The sequence below is a fragment of the Mauremys reevesii genome, linkage group 4, assembly GCF_016161935.1.
Source record: "Mauremys reevesii isolate NIE-2019 linkage group 4, ASM1616193v1, whole genome shotgun sequence".
NCBI lineage: Eukaryota > Metazoa > Chordata > Testudines > Geoemydidae > Mauremys > Mauremys reevesii.
The window spans coordinates 33,979,006-34,003,167 of record NC_052626.1 but is presented as its reverse complement, the minus strand read 5'-3'; the positions used below and the strand labels follow the sequence as shown (position 1 = coordinate 34,003,167).

At 43.8% G+C, this 24,162-nt stretch overlaps 1 protein-coding gene across 14 annotated transcripts in view; it reads right to left on the bottom strand.

Annotated features, from left to right (window-relative positions):
* The window catches only part of GALC (galactosylceramidase), a 110,811-nt gene that overhangs the window by 1,135 nt on the left and 85,514 nt on the right, over positions 1-24,162 (bottom strand). For 5 of the 14 annotated variants that reach the window (XM_039535520.1, XM_039535522.1, XM_039535508.1 and 2 more), the window contains one exon: positions 18,410-18,777. The gene's annotated coding sequence lies outside the window, so the exon portion shown is untranslated. Of the gene's footprint in view, positions 1-1,029; positions 1,091-18,408; positions 18,778-24,162 lie in introns of those variants that run through there. The other 9 variants (XM_039535514.1, XM_039535510.1, XM_039535515.1 and 6 more) reach the window with 4 other exon arrangements.

The window sequence follows — 24,162 nt, the reverse complement described above, 5'->3', positions numbered from 1 at the left end:
GGCCCCCCAGTCTCTCCTGTTGAAGTGATAAGCCAATGAGGGCTTGCTTTAAAGGGAATTTTGTGGATCACAGTGGGGGGGGCCTAGGCACCTAAAAATGGGATTTAGGTGCCTTATCTGAGTCTAAGCACCTAAGAAGCTTCATGGATTCCTCACTCTCTCTATGAAGTTGTGTCCACTCTATGAAAAATCTTGTGAAACCCTCAAAGCATATGCGCTGCCACAACAGCCTCTTTTCCCTCCCCCTCCTAAAATTCTCTACATTTTACTCACTGAAAATGGTCTCATTCCACATCCTCAGTCACCCAGGTTCTAGATTCTGTTCTAAGGCCTGGTTCTGAGCCCACTTACGTTGATGTAAATCAAGTGTAATTTTACTGAAGCCAGAGTAGTTACACTGGTGACAAACCCATCAGCATAAATGGGATCAGAATCAAGCCCTAAATCTCTGGAGTTCAACTAATCCATACAGACACATGAAGTTCAAATTACAAAAAGTGGCCAGGAGTATTTCCCAGTTGGATGAAGGCAACAAATTACCATTTCAGTATTCTAACCAATTCCAACAGAGAGTTTTGCTCTTGGTAACTTTGCTTCTGATTTCATTTGGATGCACAAGATTCTTTCCATAGTCTGTTTCCCCTTGTAACTGGACATGTAACAGCCTCCTGCTGTTCAGATTCGTGTTCACTTTGGGAGGCAGGAAATGTGCAGACTATAAATCTTTTTTGCCATTGATTCACTGCCAAGTAGCTGCTGTGGCTTTCCCAGATGAAAAATCAGTAGTCAGGTTTGAGAAGCAGGGGATATTTGGAAATATTTACTTGTCGATGAGCATTTAACCAACTCAGATAGTGGCACCAAATATCCTTCTCAGGAGTCAGCATGTCTTACATCACTTTGTGCAGCCCTTAGACAATGTTGGCATTATTTTCAATGGCACATCTGCTTGAGTAAGGACTGCAGGATTTGGTCTTTTACAGGGCTAGACCATGGAGCCCTGACTCACACTGGTGAGCAGTTACTCACCCAAGGATTCGGAGTCAATAGGTCTGCTCAAGTAAGTGCTCACAGAAGTGCTCATTGCAACCTGGACCATATAAGAAAAAAGACAATGAAAATATTATTACAATGGAGAGAGAGAGTGCAGGAGGATCAGAGTTCTAGCCCCGCTGTCAGCAGGAACTGCCAATGTCGCTGTTGTGGCAATGACAATTGTGAAGCTCCTAGCTGGTTTCACAATTGTTACATTCTGCTAGAAGTATCTGTCAGCCCAGACTGCACCTGAAAGTTGTAAGCCTGGAACAAAGAAGTGAAATAGCTGGCATAAAAGTAATCTGTCCTGTATGACCCAAAGAGCAAAAAGGAAAGAGAAATCTCTCCCTCTCTTCTCATAACTTGCCATATATAATAAAGCGCATCTCTGTATTTGATGCATCTCTTTATGTGATGTGTTCACTAGAGAGCAGCTCAAGCACTGAGATGGGGACTGCTTCAGCTCCTCTCACAAACAGACTTGCTAGGCTGCGAGAAACTTCAGCGTCATATGGAATTCAAGCTCATTGAGAGACCACCAAATGAGTAAGGATTTCAGAAGGCAAATCAAGTCTTACCCATTGAGGCTTTGTCTGCACTAGCTTGTTTTTTTTTAGAAAACCTAAAATCTTCCACCATTGCAGCTTGACTGTGGGTTGCAACAGTGACCATGAGCACTTTAAGTATCATGTCACATAGGTAGGCTATCAGCAAGGTTAGGCAACATGGTCTTTTACCATTGCTTTCTCCATCAGTGGAATTCCACCAGCATTAGCCATTAAGGGAAAAGGCTAGCCTACACACAGCCTAAGGTAATTCAGTTCAAATACTGTCTGCTTGATGTGATCATGGCAATCTCGTATAGAGATGAGGCTCAAGTTGCTCATGACTCACGACACAGCAATGTCATCTGCCAGAAAGCTACCCTCATAGTCAGTGTATCCACATACGCAAGACTGGCTGAGCAATGTCATTGGGAATGATTGTCACCAAAGCTAAAGCTGCTAGACACAAAGTGAGTGGGAATCAGACTTGGTTGGCTGCACTTTAGGTTAGGTTTATGCTAGCTCAGAGTAGTTCACAGTGCCTGATAGAGATTACAGTGTGTCTCACCCAAAATAGTCATTGCCCATCCTTAGGAGTCTCCAACGTCTGGTAATATCAGAGTAATGACTCCATCAGTTCATGCTGGTAGCTGTAATGTAATTTCATCCCAGCTCTGGCATAGAAAGGTAGGTCCGGAAGGGACCTCAAGAAGTCACCATGTCCAGCCCCCTGCACTGAGGAAGGACCAAATACACCTAGATCATCCCCGACAGATCTTTGTCCAACCTATTATTAAAAACCTCCATTGACAAGGATTCCAAAATCTCCATTCTAAACGTGTTCCAGAACTTACTACTATAAGCTACTCTTCTAGTTAAAAAGTTTTTCCTAATACCTAAACTAAATTTCCCTTGCAGCATATTAAGCCCATTACTTCTTGCCTTACCTTCAGCGAACACTGAAAATAATTGATCGCTGTCCTCTTTAAAACAGCCCATAACATATTTGAAGACTGGTATCAGGTCCCCGCTCAGTCTTCTTTTTTCAAGATTAAACAAGGTTTTTTAACCTTTCCTCATAGATCAGTTCCTTTTATCATTTTTGTTGCTCTTCTCTGGACTCTCTAATTTGTGCACATCTTTTCTAAAGTGTGGACACCAGAACTGGACACAGCACTCCAGCTGAGGCCTCACCAGTGCTGACTACAGTGGGACAATTACTTCCTGTGTCTTATATACAACCTTCCTGTTAATACACCCCAGAATATTAGCCTTTTTCGCAACTGCACCACACTGTTGGCTCAGATTCAATTTGTGATCCACTATAACAGACAGAACTTTTTAAGCAGTTCTACTTCATAGCCATTTGTTCCCTATTTTGTAGCTGTGCTGTTGATTTTTCCTTCCTACGTGAAGTATTTTGCACTTGTCTATATTGAATTTCATCTTGTTCATTTCAGACCAATTCTCCAATTTGTCAAGGTTGTTTTGAACTGCAATCCTGTCCTCTGAAGTGCTAGCGGCCCCTCCCAGCTTGGTGTCATCCACAGATTTTATTAGCATATTCTCCACTGCATTCTTCAAGTCATTAATGAAAATATTGACTAGTACCAGATGCAGGACTGACCCTTGTAGCACCCCACTAGATACAGCCTCCCAGTTTGACAGCAAACCATTGATAACTACTCTTTGAGCATGGTCTTTCAACCATGTGAAAGACAACAGCTGAAGGGATCTATATATTGCAGGGAAATGAAAATGACTGAGCTGGATGGAGACCACATTTTTAACACTGAGGGTAATTAACCATCAGAAGAGCCTACCTAAGAATGTGATAGATTCTCCATTACTCGATTACTTTAAATCAGTATTGGTTGTCTTTCCAAAAGATATGGTCTAGCGGAACCATAAGCATTGGTCTTGGTGCAGCAATTACTGGCTGAAATTTGATGGCCTGTGTTATGCAGGAGGTCAAACTAGATAATAGTCCCTTCTGGCCTTAACAGCTATGAATCTATAATATAAAATTATTTTAAATCAAACTCTCTCCTGTCCTCTTTATGATGCTGCATTAAGATGAGTTCTCAGGATCTGTTCAATAAAATCATACAAAATAAGATCAGAATAGGGGATGATGTGGTCTTATGTTAGCTGCTGGAAATGCCCTCAGTTTTAAAAACATTATTCACCTTGTAAAACCCCTTCCTCTCACAACTTAAGCCTCTACATTCACAACTCAATCATCTTAATCTTACGCAGTATACATCAAACATTATATGTGAACAAATAAGTTGTTAGGTGAAATTTCCTTGACCAAATCTTCCCCCAGATGTTTGTGTATTATTGGCCATGTAGTTTACAATGTTTCCCTATGTGATATCTCTAACAGGGAAAGGTTGACTTCAAAGAGTAAGTGGTACCTTGCCAAATATTTTGCGGGCTTCTTATACTAGACAATGTCTCAAAACTTTGTATCCAGGAATTGGAACTACAACATGTTTCATAAGCCAGAAGGGAGGCTGTGCTGTTTATCAAGGACAGAAGAACAACCCCACAAAACTAGACTGGAATTTGTGGCTAGGACAATAGAGATCTCTATTAGAATTCTGCTCTCTGGCCCTAACTCTGCTTCTTTGCTCAGTTGCCTTGTATTCATTTTTCATACTCCCCATCCTATTGTCTATTTTTCATGCTATCTGTAATTGTATTTTCCCCTCTCTCCCCATCTCTTTTCCTTTTCACCTCTTTAGTGGAATGTGAGCCCAGTAAGGTCCCAGGTCCAGTCAAACTTCCCAAACCAAAGTGCTCAAGTGGATTCAAAATTAGTTCACCAACCAATAGGTTAAATCCTGCAATCTTTGCACAGTCCCAAAGGAGACACAGCTTCTGTGTAAGCCAGAAATGCAGAATTTGGGCTACACTATCTCCAAAAGTAGCTCTGATGACAGCCATGATGATAACCAATGTGTAATGAAACAGCTTTAAGAACATTTTTACATTTACATTTTCTGCTGCACTTGATAGTTTTTTAATTTAGTTTCAAATTCTCATCACATAAGGCCTGATCAAAAGTAACAAACCTACAAGGAGAGTGATCTCATCTGTTTGCAGTGCTTGGTTGCACTTCATTTTTACAGGTTGCTTTCACCCTATTTTCTACAACCTGATGCTTTTTATGACAAATAATGGGGGGGGGTTCATTTCAAATCCTGCTCAGCAACTTGGTATGCCTCACTACCAGAGAGTGCAAGTGGCAGAGGAATTATGAGTTTCATTTGTCTTTCCCTTTTTATCAGCAGTCTGTTAAGTTGGGGAAATCATTTATTCTAAGTGCGGTTGGCTCAACTGCTTTTGGAGCTTGCATCTGTTTCATTATAGTGTCTGATCATTGTGCCTTGCATGCCACGCCAAGTGGATAAGTAGCTGTCTAGGGAGATCTAGGTAAAATAAGGCCAAAGTGTGACTAGTTGAAGACTCTATGCACAGTTATGCAAATTGCTGAACATTCATGAAATAGGGGAAGAGCAGAGCGTAATAATGTGCTTACTGGTATAACTCCTTTCATCACAGGATCACACAGCACTTTACAAATAATCAGTAAGCCCCAGCTCTTTCCTCTGAAGTAGGTAAATATTAGCCTCTTTTTTACAGATGAAGGATTTAAGGCACCGTGATTAAGTAATTTGCCCAAAGTCTCACAGCAAGGCACTGATCAGACTGGGCAGGAGTCCTACACTCATGTCAATGGGCTAAATCCCTACATTTGTACGGCGGGCCTGTGTACGGGATGGTGCAAAGGCTCACTTACCCAAAAGGCAGATACAATCTCTCTCAGGCCTTCTCCAGGCAAACAGGATTTGTGCAGCCTGCCCTATCCATTAGCAAGCAGCAGATTGCCCTCCTGGAGTTCCAGTCCCACTCCACGGGCCAATGCAGAGATGCGGGGGTCATGATCCACATTATTCCATCCCCCAATTTTGCTACTGAACACTCTGAGTGAGGGATAAAAATGACTATCCTTTGCATGTCCCAGAACATGGAGAGCTCAGTAATTCCAGTCATGGGAGGATGCTGAACAACTAGGCAATGGCAGCAGGCTTCTTGAGCGCTCCTGCAAGAGCCACTCACAATCTGACCCACCCTGCCTACTGTACAACGACAAGATGGCTCCTAGTGAGACATAGGGAAACAAGATGCATGAATATAAGAAGTAACTTCAGATGAACAGGTATCTTCTAAGGAACAGAAAAATTCCTCACATGAATCACACTATTGGGCTATCAAGTTTGGTATCTTGTCTCCAGTGGAGTCCAGGTCTGAATGTTTCAGGGAAGGTTTTAAAAAAGCACAATCTAGTACACTAGATTCACAAAGGAATATAAGCGTGGTGACGCTGACCACTGCCACATCTAACTTTTAGGCACCTAGAAAATCACTGGGATTCACAAAGCCTGGGTTAAGCACCTAGGCTCCCTATACAATGCATGGGGAGAGATAGGTGCCTCGGAATGGATTTCACGAAAGCCGGCACTCGAGGCTGCTCGATGCCTAAGGCAGCCAATGGGAAACGCCAAGATGAAGGGTGTTTGTTCAGCTCCCTCTCTTGGAGACAGGTGCCCCCCTGGAATTGGGATTCTCATCTGCAAACCCACTCCTGGCAAGAAGCCAGTATGTGGGATGGAGAAAGACCTGGATCTTCCTTAAAATTTATAGCCTAATGGGTAGGGTGGAAGACCCCTCAGGTGGGAGAAGGGATCTGAACAGGGATCTGCCATCCAAAGCACTGGGCCTTGGAATATTCTGATGTGGGGCTCCCTGAGTCTCTCCTGTTGAAGCTGTTCAACTATGGATAACTAAATAAAATGTGAAGTATCAGAGCCGTGTTAGTCTGGATCTGTAAAAGCAACAAAGAATCCTGTGGCACCTTATAGACTAACAGACGTTTTGCAGCATGAGCTTTCGTGGGTGAATACCCACTTCTTCGGATACAAACTAAAATAAAATAAAATAAAATGTGAGGGAGCTTCTTCTTCTCCCTCCTCCCTCCAGCCATTTAGCATAAACTTGTCTATAGGGGCCCAGTCCAGTAGGTGAGATCAGAGCATGCTTACCCAGATCAGAAACCGCAGGTCAGTTGGCAGAGGAATGTCTATCTTCCCCTGGTTCATACATCGCTCAGAGGCAGAAACATAGACATCCAGGGAACTTTTACTGCAAAAAATTAGGTACCAAACAAGTTTAAATACCAACAGGGTTTGGGGGCAACTGAAGAGGGAGGCTCTGAGACTCCCACTGGAGCCTGATTCTGGGATTTAGGCACCTAAGTGGCAGTTAGGTGCCTAAGTCTTTTTGTGAATCTACTGTGCAGAAATTCTATTTACTATTGTCTGTATGATGACACCACTTATACACCACACAGGACAAAAAGAAAAGTTATTGGAAGAGTAAGCAGGTGTCCCATGAGGGTAGTTAGAATCTGGATCTCAGCTATGTGCCATGGCCCATTTCGATTTCAAAGATAACCAAGGAGTAGTTTCAGGCAGTCTTTTTAGTTTCATATTTAGATTGCAAATTTCTACACTAAAAATCTACTGGAACCTATTTTAACCCCTTCCTTTATATATCAAGTCTTTTCATCAGTACATATACAATTGCAGCACCAATGGACCCAACCCTCATCTCCCTCTGATTTATTAAAAGAGTGAGGCAAAATGACTTAACAAAATCTTATATAATTTAAAGTCTATCTTCTGGTTGTGCTAAAGGAAGAGTCAGGCAGGGGAATTATTAAATTCTCTCAATTCTTTTGGCAAATGTTAAATTTTGAATGGAATTAACCTCTCTTCTCATATTCCACTTAAGTACAAGCAAGGTATTAAATATATTCTACAGAGACACAGACAACAAAAATCCATCAGATTCCACCAGATAACTCCAGTTCCATAGCCTTAAGCAATGCACAGCTACACATAGGGGAAAGCCTCCTGGATAATTATGAAATATGTTAAGCCAGGATGAGAATTACCATGCTTCCTTAACAGGGCACACAGATGTGTGGCAGCAGGCTCTGATGGACTAGGTATATTAAGAGAAAGTCAACTGAGACTGGTCTGGGAGCAGGGATCCTCAGGGGAGGAACACTGTCCCCTGGGCTCACATCAGCAGAGTCTTTCTGGATTTTTGGGGCTAGCTGCTGGTAGCCTAGATGTTCCTTCTCACCACAGCAGCAGGAAACTCTGGGAAAGGCAGCTTGTGACCCAATAACTTATCTTTCAGCAGCAGCAAGCCCCTCAGGATAAAGCAACTAGTGGCTGAATGCCTCCCCTTCCATATCAGGATGGAGATTCTCTGTGATATGCAGCTAATGGCCAATCCCACCACTCTGGTGTTGAAGAATCTTCAAGCAGAAGATGATGGCCAAAACCCACTGTGGTGACGGGGATGTCTTCCAGCAGAGCAAGCTGGTGACAGCTGAGAGTAGGCCTGACTGATCTGGGGAAGAGACATGTATCTCATTAAAAGCAGGGTAAGCAAAACCAACCCCCTACACCCTAGAGAACCTGCTCAGCAGATCTCCCTCCCTGCCCCTTCTGCTGCAAAAGGCAGATCTTACACACTTTGGAAGCTACATTTCCTCAAGGTACTCTGAAAGCCTAATCTATTAACAGAATGAAATAAACCCAGAATAGTTTGCAGGAACAAACCATCCTGATGTGTAGAAAGAATAGTAAATGTGGCAGGCGACCAGCTTGGCTTAACAGTGAAATCCTTGCTGCTCTTAAACACAAAAAAGAAGCTTACAAGAAGTGGAACATTGGACAAATGACCAGGGAGGAGTATAAAAATATTGCTCAGGCATGCAGGAGTGAAATCAGGAAGGCCAAATCACACTTGGAGTTGCAGCTAGCAAGGGATGTTAAGAGTAACAAGAAGGTATGTTAGCAACAAGAAGAAAGTCAGGGAAAGTGTGGGCCCCTTACTGAATGAGGGAGGCAACCTAGTGACAGAGGATGTGGAAAAAGCTAATGTACTCAATGCTTTTTTTGGCCTCTGTCTTCACAAACAAGGTCAGCTCCCAGACTACTGCACTGGGTAGCACAGTATGGGGAGGAGGTGACCAGCCCTCTGTGGAGAAAGAAGTGGTTCAGGACTATTTAGAAAAGCTGGACAAGCACAAGTCCATGGGGCCGGATGCGCTGCATCTGAGGGTGCTAAAGAAATTGGCGGATGTGATTGCAGAGCCATTGGCCATTATCTTTAAAAACTCATGGCGATCCGGGGAGGTCCAGGATGACTGGAAAAAGGCTAATGTAGTGCCCATCTTTAAAAAACAGAAGGAGGAGGATCCAGGGAACTACAGGCCAGTCAGCCTCACCTCAGTCTGTGGAAAAATCATGGAGCAGGTCCTCAAGGAATCAATTCTGAAGCACTTAGAAGAGAGGAAAGTGATCAGGAACAGTCAGCATGGATTCGCCAAGGGCAAGTCACGCCTGACTAACCTAATTGCCTTCTATGATGAAATAATTGGCTCTGTGGATGAGGGGAAAGCAGTGGATGTGTCATTCCTTGACTTTAGCAAAGCTTTTAATATGGTCTCCCACCGAATTCTTGCCACCAAGTTAAAGAAGTATGGGCTGGATGAATGGACTATAAGGTGGATAGAAAGCTGGCTAGATCATCGGGCTCAATGGGTAGTGATCAATGGCTCCATGTCTAGTTGGCAGCTGGTATCAAGCAGAGTGCACCAGGGGTCGGTCCTGGGGCCGGTTTTGTTCAATATCTTCATTGGTGATCTGGAGGATGGCGTGGACTGCACCCTCAGCAAGTTTGCAGATGACACTAAACTGGGAGGAGTGGTAGATACGCTGGAGGGTAGGGTAGATACGCTGGAGGGTAGCATACAGAGAGACCTAGACAAATTGGAGGATTGGGCCAAAAGAAATCTGATGAGGTTCAACAAGGACAAGTGCAGAGTCCTGCACTTAGGACGGAGGAATCCCATGCACTGCTACAGACTAGGGACTGAATGGGTAGGCAGCAGTTCTTCAGAAAAGGACCTAGGGGTTACAGTGGACGAGAAGTTGGATATGAGTCGACAGTGTGTCCTTGTTGCCAAGAAGGCTAACGGTATTTTGGGCTGTATAATTAGGGGCATTGCCAGCACATCGAGGGACGTGATCATTCCCCTCTATTTGACACTGATGAGGCCTCATCTGGCGTACTGTGTTTTGGGCCCCTGTCATAGGTCTCACCCCCACTTGGAGCTGTTGGGTTCCAATGTGGGGACCTGCACTGGTTTCCCTCTAAACTAAAATCCTAGTTTAGATCTAGTAAGCTGCCACCACCCAATCAGGAAATGTGGATTGGGACACAGTCCTTCCCCAAAATCCTTGGGGATCCCAAGAGCCCCAAATCCATGGAGTTCTTACACCCAGGAGAAATAAACCATTCCCCCCTGCTTCCTCCCCCCTCCCTTTTCCTAGGAGAGACACCGGGATTTAACTACAGAGGGATACCTCCCCCTCCTCTTTCCCTGAGAATCCACCCAAGGAAAGATCAACCAAGTCCTTAATAGAAAAGAATTTATTAAAGAATAAAAAGAAAAGTCACTGTTTCTGTAACCAAAATGGAACAATACAGGGTCTAACTTATCAATCTCTGGAGAGAATCCCCACTCCTTTCTTTCTCAGTAAAAGCAAAGTAACAGCAAACAGGAATAAAGAATTTCCTTTAGCAAACACACAATTGCAAATATAGAAAGCAACTCAAAAGACTAATCCGCCTTTCTAATTAATACTCACTATTAAATAGTAGAAACTACTCCAGGAGAACTTGGAGACATGACTGACCTCTCTTAGATCCAAAGAGAACTTTTACACAAAGAACACAGACAAGGCTTCCCTCCACAGAGATTTGAAATTATCTCATCTCTGATTGGTCCTCTGGTCAGGTGGTCATCAGGTACTGCATGTTAACCCTTTACAGGTAAAAGAGACCTTAACCCTTAACTATTTGTTTATGACAGCCCCACACTACAAGAAAGATGTTGAAAAATTGGAAAGAGTCCAGCGGAGGGCAACAAAAATTATTAGGAGGCTGGAGCATGTGACTTATGAGGAGAGGGTGAGGGAATTGGGATTGTTTAGTCTACAGAAGAGAAGAATGAGGGGGGGTTTTGATAGTTGCTTTCAACTACCTGAAAGGGGATTCCAAAGAAGATGGATCTAGACTGTTCTCAGTGGTAGCAGATGACAGAACAAGGAGTAATGGTCTCAAGTTGCAGTTGGGGAGGTTTAGGTTGGATATTAGGAAAAACTTTTTCACTAGGAGGGTGGTGAAGCACTGGAATGGGTTACCGAGGGAGGTGGTGGAATCTCCTTCCTTAGAGGTTTTTAAGATCAGGCTTGACAAAGCCCTGGCTGGGATGATTTAGTTGGGGATTGGTTCTGCTCTAAGCAGGGGGTTGGACTAGATGACCTTCTGAGGTCCCTTCCAACCCTGATATTCTATGATTCTAGTGGTGTTTCAGTGTCATTGCTATTAAAATTTTACTGTATTTTCTGTTTTGAATTCCTCTTTGCCCTTCCATAGCCCCCTTCCATCTAAGAAACTCAAAGCACTTCACAAACACTCATTCATTTAGCTTCAGAATATCCTGTGAGGTGGGGGAACCAGGATTATACCCATTCTAAAGATGGGGGAAAATGAGGCATAGGGAATTGAAAGCCAAAATTCCCCAAGTGTCCAAGAAATACAATACAGGGCACTTCACCAATAAGTCACCCAGAGAGAATCTAGCCCCAGCAGTGCCCAGAAGTCCTTTCTAACTGCTGGCTGTATGATGACCTATACGGAGTCAGGGACCTCAGCAGGCAAGTGTCCTCAGCACAAAACCACAATTACTGACAGGTATCCTTGCTGGCAGTCTCTGAGGGGCCATGTAGACTTAACTACCATCTCAACCATAGTAGTTGTCCTTCCAGTTGAGGGAAGGCATGTTGGTAGAGTGGTTTGTACTGCCATTGTTTGTACTATATCTGTTTTATGAATAAATAACTTCAGTCTCCACAGCTGCCAATTTCATCTCTCACCTTGACTCTAAATTCAAAACTAAATTATAACAAGTTTTAAAAATAATAATACATATACAATATATTCTTCGGTGGCAGCAGCTCTAGTCCAGTGGTTCTCAAATTGTGGGTCAGGACCCCAAAGTGGGTCCCAACCCCATTTTAATGGGGTCGCCAAGGCCAGTATTAGACTTTGTGGGGCTGAAGCCGAAGCCGAAGCCGAAGCCCTGCTGCCCAGGGCTGAAGCCAAAGTCCGAGGGCTTCAGCCCAGGGCACTGGGGCTTGGGCTCCACCCCAGCTCCCATCTGGGGCCATGTAGTAATTTTTGTTGTCATTTTTGTTGTATTTCTTCACACAATGCATAGTCAACCTGTGGATGTTGTTAAGGTCAAGACTATAACAGGGTTCAAAAAAGAACTAGAGCGGATAGGTTCATCATGGAGGATAGGTCCATCAGTGGCTATTAGCCTGGATGGGCAAGGATTCAAAACCATGCTCTGAAGTGTTCCTAGCCTCTGTTTGCCAGAAACTGGGAATGGATCCTTTGACGATTTCCTGTTCTGTTCATTGCTTCTGGGGCACCTGGCATTGGCCACTGTCGGAAGACAGGATACCGGGCTAGATGGGCCATTGGTCTGACCTAGTATGGACATTCTTATGTTCAGAAGCGGGTCATGGCACAATGAAGTTTGAGAACTGCTGGTCTAGAATTACGTTACAGCTAGTATCCTCAGCTGATGGAAATCAGCATACATAGCACTAGACCCTTGTGTATGTGAAACACTTAGGATTGCCAAATCTCCCCCCTCCTCGCCCCCCTCTCTCCGCACCAGGGTTGTGCCTTATAGAGGATAACAGCCTACTACTGGTTCCAGCTAATGGAGTTATGCCCGGATCCACAAAGGAACCTAGGCATTGTGACACTTCTTTCCCCACCCCACCACTGGCTGTTTTGTGTAGAGCTAGGCAGCCTCTGAGCATGACGACCAGATCAGGGCCCACAGGCAAGCTTGGCAGAGGAACACCTACCTTTCCCTGATTTGTGAATTGCTCTGGGGATCAGGTGGGAAACATGTGTCCTGGTGCCTAGAGTGAGGCAGCAGTGCACCTGCTCAAAGGCAACAACTTAGCCACCTAGGGAACTTTTACTGCAAAAACTTGGGTGCTGAGGCCTGAATGCACAAAAGGAGTTAGGTGCCTAAGTCCCTGTTCAGGGCCCCTAAGTCCCAGTTTTGGGACCACTCCCACTGAACCCTGGGGACACCTAAACTCACTTGGCAACTAAGTTCTCCTGGTGCCTATGTTTCTGCCTGACCACACATGCTGCTGCCTCACTGTGAGCTTCTGGGCACCCGCCAAAGCCCCAGAGCAATCCACTAATGGGGGAAGATAGGTGTCCTCTGCCTAAGTCGCATGCGGGGCCTGATCTGATAGCATACTCAGAAGGCAACTACTGGATCAGGCGTTGCAGGCAAGTTCACACAAACCAGCAGGTGTGGAGGAGGAGGAAGAGGCCTTCCCTCTTAACTTTTAGCACCGTGATCAGGGTATATGCTGCCTGCCCCAAATGACTAAGGGAGAGAGAGCACAAGCATGAGAATGACTCTGTAGCTTGGTGGTTAGAGCACACACCTGGTAGGGGGGAGACCCAGAATCCAGACCCCCGCAGTGACTCTAAATTATTTATCCACAGTGCAACAGCTCCAACAGGAGAGATAGAGGGACTCAATGCATCAGAAAATCCCATTGCCCAGTGGTGGGGGCACTCACCTCAGAGGGTTGGTCTCTGTTCAAATCCCTTCTTCCCTTCAGGCAGAGAGGGATTGGAACCGGGGGTCCCCCATATCCCAGATCTGAATCCTAAACACAGAGCTAAAAGTTACGATGTCGTCCTTCACTTTCCCCCAGCTCCTTGCTAACAGCATAGACGCTTGCCACTGAGAGAGGGCTTGTCACAGAGAATCCCAAGCAGAAATAGGTGCTTCCCTGCAGTGCAGACTTCAGTGCCTATCACTGAAATGGGGCAAGGCTTAGCGCACACACCCTTCTCATTGGCATTTCCGATTGGCTAGTTTAGGCCTAGCACGCTGGCTTTTCTGGACCACAGTCTAATGTGCCCCCATTCATTGTATAAGGAGCCCAGCTGCCTAACTCAGGCTTTGTGAATCATTGTCATTTTCTGAATGCATAGAAGTTAGACACAATGATGCTCAGTGTCGCAATTGGATGTTAGCTAAGCAGGAGTTTTGTAGATCACTGTGGTGCCTAAAAATGGCATTTAGGCACTGAAGTAGCTTTGTGGATCCACCACCATACTCCTTTAGCTAAGGCTCCTGGAGTCAAAGTCTACTTATGACCTATATATGACAATGCCAAATATTAACATTGCTCAGTAAAGCTGGTAAATAATGAGAAAAATTATTTGCAAACATTTCAGAGACTTCTAAACAGAATTTAATTTGACTGCGTTCACAATCCAATGTAGATGCTGTTTGCAAAGTCGGGTGACTGGAGTTTTGTTCCTATGGATGTTTGCAAAAGACAAATTTCTGACCCAGTGCTGAGGTTCATTTAATTATAAAACAAAATTTCATTTCATGTTCAAAATCTGCAATTGGTGTCTTCTATGGAAAATACTAAAATTAACACATAGCTGCTATAGTGCCAGGTGCTTTATAAAAATCAAAGGTAAAGAGATGGGTGAGCATGAAACCAAATTTGTTTTGACCTCTAACCTGAGAACAGAAACAATATCACGTGATTGGTCATACAGCTCAAACATCTGATTCCAAGTACAGGAGTGACCATTCACAGTGAACAGCTCATAAACAAGCCATAGGTAGACATATGTCTGCACAAAACATTTGTCTGACAATTCCAAATAGTCATCAAATTCATTTAAAAAAAGCCAGGTTCCTTGTAGAACATTTAAGCGCAGGGAAAAGGGCTCAATTTGCAGAATAAATTGTTTGCTGTGAATTGTTCCCTCAACTCAAATGCTTAACTTGAATAACCGTTTTATCTCCCTGGTTTTAGTTGTCTTCCATTTCAGAAAGCAATATATTATATAAAAATCATGGCTATTTATTACCTGAGACGCACCATTTTGAAAAGAAAACAAGGGAATGTATTTTTTAAACTATAAATTTTCCGTATGTTTACCCCTTGCATAAACAAATAGTGCTGGAGCATGCAAGTAATATTAACGTTAATTTAAATTGCAAATCTGACCTTATTAAAATGGCTTTGTGGAGAGCTGTAAACAAACAGTGTGAGCTGGTATTGTAGCCAAAACAACAGAACGCACTCACAATCAGCACTATAATTAACATGGAAAAATTTCATTTTCAGTTCTGAAAATCTCAGAAGGGGAGAAGGAGCTGGGGAAAACATATTATGGCAATATCTTGGGGTGGAGAAACGATTCCATCTGGACAGCCCCTTTAAGAATTCTTTGGGACAATTACTCTTTCAAAGTCAATATAAATTCTGATGAACAGCATGAAAACATTATTACACAGTTGCTAATTTAATGTGTTTTGAATATTTTTTTCCTACAGCTACTACATTCCCTCTTAATGTTTGAAGCACAACCATTAAGATTTACTGTGTTTCCAGTGAGAATAAAAATGGAACAATTAAGACTGTGCTTGTATCTGCAACAGATATAGAGAGCTAGTAAATTTCAGCATTAAACGCCAAACAGATATATCAGGTTTGTTTCTTGGTTTATGGAAAATCTATACCTAAAGGTATATTTAAATCAGCATATTGTCAGCAAACAAATTGTTTCCTTTTACTTAGAAAAATAATACAGGCTGCAGCAGACCAGGCAAATTAGATGGAGCAGAGGTGAAACATGATGGGTATTTTTCCCCCTGCAATTGAGCTTTGCGGTTGGTAATTATGGCTCTTTGGTACAGCACACCTGGCTCTCCAGGAACTCAGAGGAGTACTGGCTCAGAGTTTAAAAATAACTCTGAACAACATAAAAGCACAAACCAAATATAGTCCTGGCTAAAAATACACATTTAATTGAAGAACATCTATAACAACACAATCATGCAGAAAGTTCTGAAAAGAACCACCTGCATTCCATGTGTCCAGCAAGGGACTGGCTAGGAGGAAGCGTTCTGCTGATTAGAAGCAGGAAATCCTATGCATGAATGGACAATGAACCACTAAGGCTACTGACTCTCTTTAACATGGGCACACTGGGGAGTAAAGATTTCCCTCTCTTGGGGACTGTACTGGGGCTACTTAGATTAGCACTGAGAGCACGGGGTCTGAATGTCAGATGCTCCCCCCTGGAGCAAGCGGGTAGGGAATGGGCGAATAGTTTGTGGCTGTACCTCAGATGCAGTCATCGGTGAAGATGGCTGGCCGCATAGAGGGAGGGAGCTGCACCACAGGGGTGCACCACAGTACCTGGCTCCAGCCCTGCTGGGGTCTCTCAGGAGGAATTGTGTCTCAGGGAGATGTCATGCTTCCCTCCTGGGCCAACGCAGCTACACACCATCTTTTATTCTGACCAGTGCATAAAATGCACCATCCAGCCCCAAATGAAGTTCTGCAGAGGCAGAGGCAATGAATTGTATGGGAGTTCTCAATCCTCTCTAGTGTAGCAAATGCAACACAGAAATGGATTAAACCAGCCTTAGATTAAACTACCAATGGTCAAAGCTCAGGTTCTGGTGAGTTCCTCAGTCAGAGATCATTGTTTTCCTTTGTGCTTGTACAGTGCCTCGCATATATGGGGCATAGATACTCACTGTCGCCTCTAAGCACCACTGAATTGTATGTATATAACCCGTTGCATCTGCCAAATGGGAGTGGAAATCTCACAAGAACAGGATTTGTTGGGAAGTTTCCAATAGTTGCTGTTTCTGCACAGGCTGACAAAACCACGAGAACGAGCTTTCTTTGCAACAGTTTGATGCTTCCACTGCCGGTCAGGACGCAGGAGTGAAGATGCAGCACGGAAATGAAAGTAATGGGGAAAAATTAATCTAATTATTGCAAAGCTTGGAAAGAATCAGTTCAGGCCTGATGCAAATTCTGGATCAATGCTCAGGGCAGGTCTTGCTTTGTTCAAATCAGTTCACCAAGCCCTTTCTTTGATGTGCCTACATAACTCCATTAAACACTAAACAGGCTCTGGTTCCTTTATTAGATTTCATTCTTTTGGTTGCTTATTTCAGAATCAGCTGACTACATCTAGGGATCAGTCATCAACTAACAAAACATATTTACTATAGAACTAAAGGAGCTAGTTCGATCTCTAACCAAGAGGCAGGGTTGGGCGGGCAAGGCAGAGTGGGAAGGTGAAAGCTTTCCATGTTAATCTCTCCTGTTGGCCACTCCACCAGACACCTAAATCAGAGTCAGACACTCCAAGGTGGATGAATAGGAAAGTCTTTATTACTGTTAAATTGCTAATGGGCTGCCAGATAGCTGGATTATTACTGTCACCTCCAGCTAGCTGCTCCCACAACTGGTTCAAACCAGCTCATCTCAGAGAACAGTAATGAAGAAAAAGGCCTAAGCGACCCTTCCAGAATGAACTCTGAAACGCACTGCATTGTCACATGACATATTTGACAAAGGGCCACCGACTGAGGCACAGTGGCAGTCCCAGTTGCAGACAGAAATCGCAGGAGCAAAATGATCAATTGGCCTGCCAGGCGATTATACACAAGGCACGCCAAAGAGGCACTGAGAAATAAAGTTCACACCAGCCACGCTCAGCAGCCCTGAACATTTCAGTGTTATTGCCTGGGAATTAGATAAAGAGGAGAATGGAAAAGGCAGCAGGTCATGCATGAAGGCAGCAATGCAAGATTTAGATTTGCTTGCCTGACATTTAAGGGAGAGTTTGAATTCAACCAGTGGCAAGCAGGAAAAGGCAACTCTTAAAAGGCTAAGGGAAAACTCTCAGTTAATCTGTAACACACTCAGTAGGTAAAATATCAACCCAAAGAAACAGCATTTCCACTATGGGAAGGAATGGCAATTTTTAAATGAATTGGAGACAATACATATGTACTGTATAGCAAGAAATATTTTAACAGGGGCGTTGTTACTACAGTTGGTGAAATACAAAAAAAAAATTCATGCTTGTTTTTGTTGTGAGGAAGCTCTGGGACCAACTTTTAAAGGGATTTAACAATAATATCCTTTCATCTAAGGAGCTGAATCAGGAATGAATTAAGTCTCCAAAAAACCTTTTTGAGGTTAAGAAATATTAGACCCATTCTATAAATGGGGAAACTGAGCAGTTAAGGGAAGCACTCAAAGTCACAGAGTGAGTTAGTGCCCAAGCTAATAGAGCCCAAGAAGTCTTGACACCCTGTCTCTTGCTGTTATTAGACAACACTCCCTTAGTTCAGGGAGGACTGCAGTTAAGGAAAGAACTGAAAGAGTGATGGGGATTAACTAAGTGGAGTACTAAGCACAAGGCAAAGAGAGTCACTGTTAGATCAATAAAGCTAGTGTGCAGGATCTGAAATAAACGCAAGCTCCTATGTACTCATTTTGCAAAGAAAGACTGACTGAAGATAATGAACTCAGACTAGGGGAATGTTTAGATAGGGAGTGGGATACTATAACAGGATGACCTGAACTGCTTAGTAGGAATTAACTGGAGCAGTCAAACAGGAGTTTTGATGGTCAGCAGGAGAGTGGGTAGGACGTGACATTTCTCTTCATAAGGATTAGGCCAATGAATGTTGGTAATAAGAGCTTTTTTAATAGATGCAGAACTAACAAGTGAGAACTGGACATTTCTGGGTACAGAGCCAGGCAGAGGACTCTCCTTAGGTTGAACCAGTGGGACTTTCGGGCAAGGACAGCAACTTCTGACTAAACTTTTCACAAGCCTGTCAGGCTTGTGTAAATTAACTTATGTAAATAATGACATAGCAAATATGGCAGTTCAGAGCCTCAGTTAATGGGCAGGCTTCAGCACCTACAGCTGTAAAGTAACTGAAAGGCAGTGCATTGCCTGACTGGTTTCCCATCAGTGTAGGCATTCCATCCTCAAGGCTAAGTTCAAGCTCCTTGTTTTGCCTACTACACCAGTGATCTCACAAAGGCATTTTCCCCGTCAGTTGGGATGGAGTTCTGCACTGCATGAAAAGAAGAAATTTAAATTAGAACTTTGCCAAATCCCTAGAACCAACTACTACTCATTGCACTGATGGATAAACACCAGTTCACCCACACTATGTGGTGCATTTCAAAGACTAGTAGTACTAAGCATGAATATAACATGCCTACGATTCTTTCATAAGGTCTATCAAGACCCAGCAGGACCAAGGAAATGGAGAAATCTACACCTGTGGGTGACAGCTCAGCTCAGCCCAACCTGTAAGAAGAGCAAACATGTCCACAAAGAGTTCTTCTGCCATCCAAGGAAGACAGATGATCTTTTCGTTGGTGATTCAAAAGAATCCAAAAAACATTCTGCACGGGACAAGAGGACAACAGGATGGTCTGCTATCTTCACAGAGCCAAGATATAAGATGTCCAGGGCCGGCTCTAGGTACCAGCTTATCAAGCAGGTGCTTGGGGCGGCAACTGGGAGCAGGGCAACACTTTCAGGTATTTGGCGGCAATTCGGCGGAGGGTCCCTCACTCCCGCTGGGAGCGAAGGACCTCCCGCTGAATTGCCACAAATCGCAATAGCTTTTTTTTTTGCTGCTTGGGGCGGCAAAACCCCTGGAGCCAGCCCTGAAGATGTCACTAAGACTGGATAGGCGTCTGAAGTTGATGCACACTGTATGTCAAAAATGACATTACCTCTTTCTGATTCACTGATAACTCAGAAGAAAATGATTTTGAAAGCTTATGGATCAATGTCTTATCACATAAAGCACAAGATGGGGTATTAGTTGGTGTCTGCTATGGACCACCAAATCACATTAGGGAACAGGATGATCAGCTCCTTATGCATCTATCTATAATGTATAGGAAAAAGCTGCGAGATCATGGAGGACTTCAATTTGAGAGACATGTGCTGTTGGTACTAAAAGGTCCTTGCAATTTCTAAACATTAGAGATGACAATTTCCTTAACTCAGAAAATGTTGCAACCAACACAGGGGAATTCCATATTAGATCTAGTCTTTACAGATAAAGAGGAAATGGTGGCTTACGTGAAAGTCTCTGTGACTTGATCACATTTCTAATTTGCAAACAGAATAAAGTCCAAACCAGTAATGCATATACTTGATGCTTTCAGTTTTACAAAGCTAAAAAAATATTATGAGCCAAATGAGCTGGGAAGAAGAACTTAATCAGAAAAATGTGAATGATAATTGCAAGTTGTTTAAGAACACTTTGCAAGATTCCCAAAAACCCACAACCAAGGAAGGAGCACATATGTGTTAAATAACCAACCTGGTTTAGAGGGGAAGTGAAGGCAGCTACACAAAATAAAAAATGCATCTATAATAAATCCTGACAATGGTATTTGTCCATTACCAGATAGAAATGGTAGAATTATCCATAATAATGCAGAAAAAACAGAAGTGTTGAATAAATATTTCTGTTCTGTATTACGGAAAAAATAGATTATGCAGTCTCATATGATGATAGCACTCATATTAAACAGCAACTATTAAAGTTAGACATTTTTAAATCAGCAGGTCCAGATAACTTCCATACAAGAGTTTTAAAAGAGCTGGCTGAGGAGCTCACTGGTCCATCAATGTTGATTTTCAATACGTCTAGCAACAATAGCGAATCTCCAGAATATTGGAAGAAAACTAATGTTGTGCCAACATTTTAAAAGGGTAAATGGGATGACCTGGGTAATTATAGGCCTGTCAGTGTGACATCAATTTCAGGCAAGATAATAGACCAACTGAAAAGGGAATCGATTAGTAAAGAACTAAAAGAGAGTGATATAATTAACGTGATCTAGTGGGGCAGCTGCCCCACTCCCACAGAACAGGGGTTGAAAGCAGCCCTGGAGAGAGCTGTGGCTGGGAAAAAGTGAAAGCAGCTGAGGGAGTAGCTGACCTCAGGTGTGGCCAGCCCAATCAGGCCACAGCTGGCCCTATAAAGGGGCTGTGAGCCAGGAACTGAGGAGTCTCACTCTAGCCCTGGAGTGGGAAGAGCTAGCTGCCTGGGAGAAAAGTACCTGAAGTGGAACAGTGCTGGGGAAGGGCAAAGGGAGCTGGGGAAGCTCCAGCCTGGTAAATCCCCAGGCTGCAGGCCTTGGTGAAGGCCTACTCAGGTATTGGGGCTAGAGAGGTGCAGCTTGGGAATAGGCAGAGGCAGCTGGTCCTAACCCCTTGCCAATGATGAGTGGCCATTACAGACTGCAGACTGCCTCAGTGAGCGGGGGCTAGATGGTGACAGGCAAAGCAAGGTGGGTTTACAGGGTTGGGGGTTCCCCTGGGAGGGGAGACCCAGAGTGTGGGGGTACTGCTGGGGCAGAACCCTGAGGTAAAGGGGCACTAGGGTCCGGGAGGGACACAGGGCCAGCGGCAGGTGAGCCACCAGCCTGCAGAGGGCGCCCTGGGCTAGAATCAAGCTAATTCCCAAGACAACCAGCAGGAGGCACCGCACCAGTGAGTCTTTGCTTTATTACACATGGGTTTATGGGAAATAGATCCTATCAACTAACTTTTTTTTGATGAGATGACAAGTTTGGTTGATAAAGGTAATAGTGTTGATATAACATACTTTGACTTGGTACTACATAGCAGTTTGATTAAAAAAACTAGAATAATATAAAATTATCTTGTCACACATTAAATGGATTAAAAGAAATCTAACTGGTAGGTCTCACAATGTAATTGTAAAAGGAAATCATCAAGTGAGTGGGTGTGTTTCTAGCAAGGTCTCACAGGGACATGTTCTTAGCCCTGTGCTATTTATAAATGACCTGAAAGAAAACAAATCCATCACTGATAAAGTTTGCAGATGATACAAAAATTGGTCAAGTGGTAAATAATGACGACGACGGGTCACTATTACAGAGCAACCTGGATAGCTTGGTTAACTAGGTACAAGCCAACTGTGTTTTAAAACAGCTAATGTAAAAGTATACACCTAGGAATAAGAAATGTAGGCCATACTTACAGGATGGGGGGCTCTATTTTGGGAAGTAGTGACCCTGAAAAAGATTTGGGAGTCATGGGGGATAATCAGCTGAACATGAGCTCCCAATGTGACACTCTGGCCAAAAGGACTAACGCAACCCTAGGATGCATAAACGGGAATCTCTAGTAGGAATACAGAAGTTATTTTACTTCAGTCTTTGGTACTGGTGTGACCATGGCTGGAATACTGTGCCCAGCTGTGGGGTCCACAATGCAAGAAGGATGTTGGAAAAACTGGAGAGGGCTCAAAAAAGCCATAAGAATGATTAAAGGATTAGAAAGCACGTCTCATAGTGATAGACACAAAGAACTCAATCTACTTAGTTTAACAAAGAGAAGGTTAAAGGGTTGCTTGATCACGGTCTAAGTATCAACTTGGGGGAAGAAATATGTAATAATGGGCTCTTCAATCTAGCAGAGAATGATATAACCTGATGCAGTGGCTAGAAACTGAAGCTAGACACATTCAGACAAGAAATAAAGCATAAATTGTTAACAGTGAGAGTCCGGGATTCTCCATCTCTGAGAAATTGTAATCGTGATAGGATGTTTTTCTAGAAGCTACGCTCTGGAAATGATTTTGAAGGAGTTCGCTGGCCTGTGTTACATAGAGGTCAAACTAGATGTTCATAATAGTCCCTTCCGGCCTTTTCATCCCCGCCCCCACCAAGCAGCCACAGAAAGCTTAGACAACCAAACTGCTATGGGCCCACTGCATGGGAGAGGCAGGCCACAAAGGGTCAGCAAAGGGGAATCCATTCTGGGGCTCAACAGGCCCAATCCTCTTGTGCCATGTAGAGGGAGCACAAGAGTCCCCTTCCCACTATAGCAGCTGCTATACTATGGCAACAGAATGGCTTGGTCAGAGTGCAGGATAATTTCTCCCTCCTCCCAGCATCTCTTGGATTACCTGTGCAATAATGGCCAGGCTTTGCACAACAGGGGAGGTCGAGCAGACAAGCTGCTTCTTCAATTGAATCCAATACCAAGCTGAATTTTCTGTATGCAACATATTTAAACTCAGAGCTTATTACAAACAGGACTAATTTCACCTATCAATGAAACACACTCACTTCTGGTGTGGAACACAGCAGCTGTTTAAGAGTGCCCAGCAACACTGCCCAACAGTTTACAACAAGAAGTGAAGCACTGTGCAATGTCCTTGCCCGAATACCATTCTGTAATGACAACAAGGAGTCCGGCGGCACCTTAAAGACTAACAGATGTATTTGGGCATCGTTTTTTTACCCACTAAAGCTTATGCCCAAATAAATCTGTTAGTCTTTTAGGTGCCACTGGACTCCTTATTTTTGTAGATACAGACTAACACGGCTACCCCTCTGATACTTGATATTGTAATGGATTGGATTGGAAGTTAGCCAGGACATTCAGGGCCAACATCTCTACTTGTGCAAAACAAGCCATGGGAAGATTAATACCACAAATAGTCAGAACCTCAGTTTTATGCCACACCTGACTGACAGTGCTTCTAGCAGCACAGCACCCCCTAATGCCATGCTGTGGTATAGGCTCACCCTGGGTGAGGGGGAAGACTGACGTTTACTGAATACCCAGTTCAGCTATCTACAGCAGCTTGAGTTTTCCTTAAAGGTTTCCCGTCCAGGAACTGATCAGTCCTCACCCTACACGGCTTATAGAAACTGACAAGATTACAGCTATAGGTGCTATGGCTACAGGCTAATTAAAAACTCGCAGTTTTGACCTCAGAATGGATTCCATCACCATTACCTTAGACCTTAGTCCATCCCATGCTTTGCTGCACATTGGGCTACCCACATTTGCCATCCATCACCTAACCCAGGCTTAATTGTGTATGTGCTACACCGTAGAGGGAAAACATTATGATCGCCAGTGGGAGAAAGGATGAAGCCACTGAACAGGAAAACCTGTGTTACTTGTACTATGGTGGTAGCCCAAGGCTCTAACCAACCTAATTGTGCTAAACACAGTACAAAGGGTTTGCAGTCTGACCAGACAAGACAAAGGATGGGAAAAGGAAGTATCATCCCCACAACTGGGGAACTGAGGCCCAAAGAGATTAAGTGGTCACACAGAGAGTCTGCATCAAAGCCAGGACTAGAACCCATATCCCTAAAGTCTGAGGGCTTGTGTAGACAGACAGTGTGTGGCAAGGCAGGGTGTGACTCTACAGTGCATTAGCCTGCCACACACTAGCTGGCCATGTGAACATTGCAAACTTCTAGCGTGTGGTAGCATGATGGCAAAGTGTGCTATGGAGCTTTTAGTGCACCAGTAGCAGGGTCCACATGGTGACAGTGCACAGCAGGTTAGCATTACACATTTACACCCTAGGTAGCTGGCCGTGCGCTACATTTCCATGTGGACATGCCTCTTTCCAGTCCCTTCAACACAAATCCAA